At 36.0% G+C, this 5788-nt stretch overlaps 1 long non-coding RNA gene across 2 annotated transcripts; it reads left to right on the forward strand.

Annotated features, from left to right (window-relative positions):
• Positions 1 to 4082: 4082 nt before the first annotated feature.
• LOC148167641 (uncharacterized) lies at positions 4083 to 4946 on the forward strand. 2 transcript variants are annotated; one of them, XR_015770875.1, is made up of 3 exons: positions 4083 to 4122; positions 4195 to 4722; positions 4769 to 4946. It is a non-coding gene; the product is annotated as an uncharacterized LOC148167641 (long non-coding RNA). The 2 variants fall into 2 exon arrangements; XR_015770874.1 differs by lacking the exon at positions 4083 to 4122 and having other exon boundaries at positions 4188 to 4348; positions 4420 to 4722; positions 4769 to 4945.
• The last annotated feature ends 842 nt before the right edge of the window (positions 4947 to 5788 follow it).

A 5788-nucleotide genomic window follows, 5' to 3' on the forward strand; every position in this document is an offset into this window, starting at 1 on the left:
TGATTCTTACTTTCTGGATATAGTATCACCACACCCAGGAACACAACCTCTTCGTCCTGGAGTCATTTTGACAAAAAAATGTTCAAAATATATTGTCATTCTGTTAATTAATAAAGTTTATAAATAACACTACACTATCACTAAACTAGACGCTAAATAACTAAGTTAGATCCACTATACACTAAACTATAACCAAGAAAATACAAAAATTATAACGAAAAAGCAGGAAACCAACTAAAGCAAAGCCAAAAACAAAATATAACAAAAAATAAATAATGTAGTCATATTTGTGGTACATAACATCGAAAATAGAAAGTACATAATGTATTTAAATTATTAATTTGATACACAATCAGCGTTATGATAGTAAAACACTCATTGTAATTTGTAATAAAAATAATTGAAACAAGGATCTATTCGGATTTGCAAAAAAAAATCATAATTATATATCTATAAAGGATTGAAGTGAACTTTTTGGCGTTTTCTGTTCACTAAATTGGTACAATTAACATCAGAGTCGACAGCAACAATTTCGTATGGCCCTTGGTAAATCGGTTGAAGGTTTTTGCATTTACCAACAGGAACACTTTTATTTTCTAAAAGAACTAAATCGCCCACACTAAAATTTTCAGTTTTTGAAGTTTTGTCGTAATATATTTTGGATTTTTGCTTTGAGTTAAGTAGATTCTCTCGAGCTGCTTGATGACAATGTTGGAATTTAGATTTAAGTTCATTAGCGTAATCGTAATCCATGTGACAAAACAGCGCCGATTGCATTTTGACTCGCGTCTGTAGTCACTATAAATTCTTCAGCGTAATTGGGGCGGATTTATTAATTGCGATTTTAATGTGCCAAAAGATTCTTCGCACAGTGCGGACCAAACAAAAGGAACATTTCGTTTTAATAAATTATTTAACGGATGGGCGATTTTATCAATAAATTTTCTGTAGTAAGAGGCAAGTCCAAGAAATCAGCATTTTCTTCATGGAAGTCTGTGAAACAAGACGTTAAGGTGCTGAGCACTTGAGTCCTCTTTCTCTTCTCTTAGTTCACTGGGGCGCACAGTGATCGATTTCGTCAATTTAGAAACGCAAAAATCAAACATTTTTTTTTTTTCTTAAAATAATTATTGGAAGTTTGAATTTTAACATATCCTAAAAACTGGAGGGTGTAATTTGATTACATATATTTTTATTAAGTCTATTTTTATTAACTCTTATTATATATAAGTATTACAAGCACTCATTCATCCCCTACATCTTTTTCACTCTACTACCTTTAATTCTCCATACACTTTAAAATAAAAAAATGGCGTAAAGTAACATCATGTTAAATTGTTACGACAATTTTGTCATACAACTTTGAAATGTTTGAAGATCTATTTTCTTTTCTCAAAAAATGTTACTCTTATTAGATTATAGATTTTTTGACTTATCTACAAATTTAAAAATTTTTGACAAATGAAAATTTCCGAATTTACAGAATTTATAATTTCTATTAAAATAATAATAATATCTTGTTTTAGCCATTCACATTCCGCATTTAAACATTTTTCGAGTGATCGACCCGATTTGATCCATTTTGATTGAACCTGGCTCGTGAAACTTTTGCCGATATTTTTTAGTTTCAATATAATTTTGCTATCAGTAGGATTAAATCGTTGCCGTAAAAATGCGTGAACAGCTTTATTTTTGTGCTTTAGGGATCTTCCTTGTTTCCAAATATTAAAATCCTGTCGCGAAACAGGACCGGTATCTGAAAATGTGCAATATTAATTTTGGCGCAACTTTGCGCAATTGAAATTAACATGGAATGTACTTCATAAACCAATAATTAATGCTCATAAAAACATCTAATTGAACACGTGCGGATCTTCAAAGTTTTAACTTAAATTGTCTTTCGTTTTACAAACAAAATATAAACTTTTTTTTGTCGTAGGGTAATGGGAGCCTACTAAGGGAAAATGTTGATAAAAACAACATTTGTTAACATCCTTATAATTGTTAATTACGAACTCTTACATTGATTATTAATGTCATGTATTGAAGTACAATAACGATTTTACAAAAAATGGCAGTTGCTCTCATTACCCGACACATGGGGGTAATGAGAGCCCATTTAACGCATATGGGAAATGAAGGCATAGTATTTACTCTTCTTTCCAAACAAAACAAAGAAATAGGAATGATGAAATTATTAAAAGAAAACAAAACACCCAAATTTTTAGGGATTCAAACAAGAAACACAATTATAAGAATCTGGACTATCACTGCCATAGCAATCCCTATGGGTCCACTTTCCGCAACTTCTGCATCGGTACCACATCTCCCCACTTTTTCCCGTGTCTAAACAAATAGCACATATACAGTTCATCAAACGCTCTAGTGCGGTTATGGCTTTGACTTTTTAAATCGTTTACAGCCACTTTACCGCAAACCCCCATAAACATAATAACCCTCACTCAAGTGGTTGGGTCTTATCTGCCTTGAAATAAACCGTAATAAATATTTTTACCCAGCTGGTCAGTCTTGCAAATCGAAAGAATGAAATTCCTCAAAATACGACTTGAAGTGCAATTATATGAAACTTACAAATAGAATTATAATAATTATCTTATAACTCGATTGATTGACACGGTGAACTTGTGGAATGAACTTATTATCTCACGTAAACTATAACAAGATAGCCAATTATTCTGTTTTATTTATTTTTAAGATATTCGTATTTCATCCAGTGGTTGAACTACCTCATCGATTTCGATAAATTCCATGTTGTCGCCATTTTCTTGAAGATCAAATTCGTTGTGATTCCAAGGTCTCCACATAATGATTCTTTAATTATAATAAATGTAGTTCTAATTTTATATAAAACATACCTTTATGAAAATAAAGATCTGCTATTGTTAGTCTTGAGAAAGACTGTTTGAAATTCGAACTCGAAACTCAGGAACCAAAAAAATACAGAAAAAGGGAAGACACACGTTGAAGAAGCTGAATTTTACTAGAAACTGATTCTTTTCAAAAGTGTAAGCACTAAATCACCCCCACATTTGCCCTTTTACTTTATTTTTAAACCGACATAATAAAAGAAACTGGAAAGTCCCAAAAACTTGGCGTCTTGGTGAGTTTATATACCTGAGATATTCAGATTATACCATCCATTTTTATCCACTGTCCAAGAAAATCTCATCCCCTCATTAGCTCTTTCTTTGCAGTTTATGAGGGTCAAAGATCAAATATGCCGAAAAAACATTGAAACTTCCGGTAATCCAGAATTCCTAGACGTTGTCACACCTTTCAAAAAAAAGGTCGGTAGGTGACACCGCACCGGTGCTCTTATAGCCTTTAGTGAGCTGGTGTCGTGGGTCAGAGAGTCTGGGCGCCAAGAACTTAGTTGATTTAAAAGTAGCCAAGTCGCTCAATGCTACGCGGAAGTAAAATAAATGGTTTAATAAATTAGGCTTTAATAAAAATTATGAAATTAACAATTGGTGAAAATTGAGGTGATGTTGGTTAGTTAAATTTAAATGACAGGTTCGATACCGTGTCACAGCTGTGATTGGTTTACAGAATGACTATGTTAAAAAAGGTTAAATATTAAAAATAATAATGATCAGTTAAATTGGACTCAAGAAATAAATTAAATCAGATTACAGGCAAGCGAGACTCTCGATGGAGTCTAGATAAACACGCTGTCGGCGACGTCGATAGTACGACTCAGGCGGTGACGCAATGAAACAATAATATCGCAAAAAAGGTACTTATCGCCGTCGGGAACGCTCCAGGTGCCTCGGTCGTCTGGTCCGGGCTGTATGTGGCCGCTCGGGGTGGTTGTTAGCGGGCGAGATAGTCTCGGCTACTCCACGAGGTCGATCGGGGACTCAAGGCGACGGGCAAGGGTGTTGTAGGCGTACCGGCGAGAATCGGGTAGTCGTTCGTGCGAGAGTTGTAGGCGTCCGTGCGACCCTAATTTTCTAAGTTAGTATCGTCAAGAAAAAACGTGAAATATTACCTCTCTGAGGGTGAACGATACCTAATGCGGTTCTGGGGTTCTTAACCGCAAATACGGGACTTCAAACAGTACTAGGAAGTGCTTAGACGGTAAAGATACGGTACTTTAAGGTAAGATACTACGTCTGCTTCCTTCGAAGCCCAAAACGGAAAAGAGAGTTAAAATACCACGAGGAATCGTAGGTGGCACTACCTGTGATTTCGGGGATGATAAGAAGATTCCGACCTCTGCGCGAGTACCGCGGGCGCTCTCAATGTCGCACTTGTCAAAGAGTCGTGATTGACAGGTTATGTTAGTTTGTTGTTGTTGGTGAATGTCCGCAATAAACGTAGGTTGGTAAGTGATACTGTTATCTAACATAGTAGTCGCGAGAGGGTTGATCTTGAAAACTAAAATGGTTGTTGTAGGGATTTAGAGAAAAGTACGGGAACCAGTCATGATGAATTCCTGGACTGGACAACATAAAGGGGCTTTAAACCACACCGAGTCGCCCTTGGTTCGGTGCGACGATACAAGAAGGAACGTGGGCTCTGAAATTCACCGGAAGGGTGCCAACACCTTCCAGAGGGACAGTCGAAAACGCTCAGGGGTGGTCTGCGCCTCACCAACCCCTTCCTGGCGAACACACGAAATTTTTGGGGCAAAGGCTTGATCCAACTTCCCCTAGGATTGGAGCCGAAGAAAAGATAAAAAAGATAAACGCGATAATAGTAAGTTTTGAACTGTGGAAACTTACTAGACTATTATTCATTTTAGGTTGAACACTGATGTTGTCGTGTCAACGGTGGAAAAGTACCCAGGCATTTATGGGACTCCTAAATCGCCTCCCATACCAGCGGTGTCTCGCGTTTATCCCCTAATTCATAAAAATCTTAATAAATGACCTTGTTCTCATTTTAGAAACGTTACAACGTGTTTTGAATGTTGTGTCTTGATTATTGTTATCGGTCAGCTCTATTAAGTATAGCAATCAATAAATAGACGTCTAAAATCAGATAGTTTTAAAAATTAATCTTAATATATAATCATTCATCGCTTTATATAAATTAATGTTGATGATTTATTGAAAAAGAATCATTTTAAAAACTTTTCCTGTATTCATATGATTAAAAATAATTGTAATTGTACCTAAAGTTTCAAATAACTGCTCTATCAGAATGATAAACGCTAGCTACTTTGAGGAATTTCATTGTTTCGATTTGCAAGGCTGACCAGCTGGGTAAAAATATTTATTACGGTTCATTTAAAGGCAGATGAGACCCAACCACTTGAGCGTTATTATGTTTATAGGGGTTTGCGGTAAGGTGGCTGTAAACGATTTAAAAAGTCAAAGCCATAACCGCACTAGAGCGTTTGGTGAACTGTAGCTTCCTCTTTTGAATATTCTGACTCATCGTCGCAAATTCCATTTTCGTTTGCTTGATCAGTAGATGAATCTTTATCATAACGATTAAATACTTCATGTAGTGAAGTTATGGTGTCATCTAATACATTCTTCAATTCGTCTCCTTTTAAGTTATTCCTAAGAACATTGTAACGCTCCTTTCCTCCGGAGCAATTCTTTCCTTGCTCCTTCTTACCCCCTGAGCCCGGTTGCGATCTCGGCCACGACTACCCCAATGGAGAAGGGTGGGGTTCCAACAAGATGGTATGAGAGCGCCACGGGTTTGTACAAGACCGCGGACTCAAGGAGGCTACTACTCAAACCCGAATGTAGTTCGGAGGCACAAATAAACGACAAAAAAAGAAAAAAACGGTCAACCAAAGAAATATATG

This window comes from Gnatocerus cornutus, chromosome 10 (genome assembly GCF_029298725.1).
Source record: "Gnatocerus cornutus isolate USDA-ARS CGAHR chromosome 10, icGnaCorn1.1, whole genome shotgun sequence".
Taxonomy (NCBI): Eukaryota; Metazoa; Arthropoda; class Insecta; order Coleoptera; family Tenebrionidae; genus Gnatocerus; species Gnatocerus cornutus.